We start from the raw sequence: 2,767 nt of genomic DNA on the forward strand, positions 1-2,767 counted from the left end.
ATCACATTAAATGCTTTGTTGTGTGACTTAATGGATATGCCCAGAGGGGAGTTTCATAAAACAACATAACCAATAAAGCCAGACTTGCTCAGTTAATCAGGCTTGTTTCCATGAAATTCTGTCTCATATGAAGAGGTTTGATCAGTCCACTGCTTTGATCCAGATTCTAATATCTCAACAAGTATTAGATTGATTCCTATGAGATTTTGTTCTGACATTAATGGTCCCCCAAAGAATCCTCTGATGACTCTGATGACTCCTAAGGTGCCACCAAAGGTAGTGACAATCATGTTCATGCACAATCTTCAGGTCATAATTTCAATTTGTCTGATGCTATACTTTCATTTTAATGCTGATTAGCAAATGTTAGCATACTAACATGCTAAATATCGTAAAAATGAAAATCAATACATGCTTAATATCAACAGGTTAACATTGTCATTGTTCATGGGGTTTTTGAGCAACTAAGTCGATGATAGGTTTGGCCTGTGGCTGTAGCCTTAGTGAAATCAGTATTTTCATAATTTTTCTTTTGTGTAAATTAATGACAGATACCCAGAAAGACTTCTATTCTCTATCCTCTCCTCAACAGGAAAATTACAATGAAAGCAAGTTATTATAACCAAGATACATACTTACTAATGTAGATATGTCATATACATGATGTAGTGGAAGTTAATGAAGTCACGAAAAAGCATTAGAGTAAAGTAGTAAAAGGTATGGAGTGGAGTGATTTAAGCCAAACCACAAAGTTTGCCTTAATCTAACCAAATCATTTTCACTCCTAAACCTGACCAAACAGCGAGTGTACTGTGTGCTGTATTGGTCAGGTTGTTTTGGGAATGGCAATGTACGTCATATCGTGAGTCACTGGCAGTCGACACCTTCAGTCGTTAAGCAATGACAACGTTTTGATCAAAAATATTCGAGATACACACAACTAGTCTGGGTGTATTTTAACAGCACTTTCATCATACTAATACTAATATATCCCTTGTACAAAGTATCATAATTCAACTCAACCTTTTTCTTAGAAACTTCAAATGATCATCTTTTGGGCCCTAATTGATAAGTCATGCTTCATCTTGTGCATTAATTTTCAACACTAATTATACCAAGAAAAGTCAACTCATATGAATATGAGTGTTAACAATTTATCGTTTCAATGTTGTACTTTCTGAAATAATTAATAAGATACTGGAACAGAACAGCTCCATGTAGAAGATCAGACAGGTTGCTAGCAAGCCAGGACTTAAACCAGATTTTCTAAACCACTTGCTTGAGGTAAAAGTGGATGCAAGGCTTGGTGAATTGTTGCCAAAATGACCTAAATTGAAATCTGTCTGGTCACCACTGTAATAGAGTTCTGCTTGGGCCTAAACCCTGCCCCTTGCCATGTCCTTCACACATAATATAGTTGAACCCTGCTACATCTGAACCACTACATTTGAGACCTCACCCTGACCCATGACACAGTGCAAATTAGACACATGGCTGTTTCTACAGTATGCTTTGCCATAAACAGTTTTAGCTAATAATCTCTGAATCTCCGTTTTCTCTTCTAAATAAGTTGGGCTAACCTGGGGGTTTCTTTAAGGGCCTTGACACGCCAGGCCTAAATGATGTATACAGAATACTGCCACCTTGTGGTATGAAAGTTTTTTTCTCCCATGCAGGTGAGGAACATATAAGCTCATAGGCTTTCAGCTGTAGTCTGTGCGGTGCATTCAGGAGCAGCTTGTTTGCCGAGACACAGATGTAGTAAGCTGATGAGTCAGCCTTTGTCCCTGCAAGTTCACTGATGTGGGTTTTGTGTTTCTGCACCCTGAGGCCTATGTGATTGCAAGACTTCTTGTCTTTCATCAGCCCTTTTTTAGATGTTACTGCTGTGTTCTTAGATATCATTATTCAACTTGGGAACGTACAATAGTATTATTACTGATAAAAATGATGGCCAAACTCTGTAAATTTGATCCAGGTTGTAATAAAGTAGAATTTCTCTTAAGACCTTTTGTGTACAAGACCACTGAATGGAGGTGACTTCTGGAAGTGATGTATCCAAGTGGTATCATGACCCGCTAGACTAGTTTGACTGAGTTAAAGCAAAAAACAAGTTTGAAATAGATCAGTTCTGTTCTAAAGACACCCTTATGGAACATACTGTGACACTATCTGTCCTCTGATTTGTCTACTCTGGTACCGTTTTTCCCTGTTATCACATCACTGGCTACATAAGTAGCCAGTCAGATGCTCAACTGCTGCTTTGCTGTGACCTTTGAACACCTTAACTCTAACCCTGCCAGAGGAGGAGATGCACCTGTTTAATTTCTACATCAGCCCTTGACAGAGTCTGTGCAAACCAATGTTTTACAATGTTTTACTGTTTTACGCCGGTGTTTTGGCAGGTTCAAATACATCCTCAGTATAGGCTTTCAAAATCCATACATGCTGACCTCTACATTGTAAGCCCTTCTTCTACATCCAACCCTTGAATAACAAGTAAAATAACAGGGTTGTGCAAATATAGCTCAATAAAAACATGTTATTACTAGGACATGTACTAGATACATCCCAGAGGAAGTCTGAAGGTCTGAGCTTGAATATCCAGTTTAGTTCAGGCCAATCCATAAAAATTAATATATCCACAGTTACATTTCACAGTTCAGAAACTCATTGCAGTGGACAGATCCGATAACTGCAAAGTCCCATCAGTTATCAGGAAGATCAAAGGCATTGATCAAGATATACTCCTTGTGCAAGTACTTCA

This window comes from Acanthopagrus latus, chromosome 4, assembly GCF_904848185.1.
Source record: "Acanthopagrus latus isolate v.2019 chromosome 4, fAcaLat1.1, whole genome shotgun sequence".
Taxonomy (NCBI): domain Eukaryota; kingdom Metazoa; phylum Chordata; class Actinopteri; order Spariformes; family Sparidae; genus Acanthopagrus; species Acanthopagrus latus.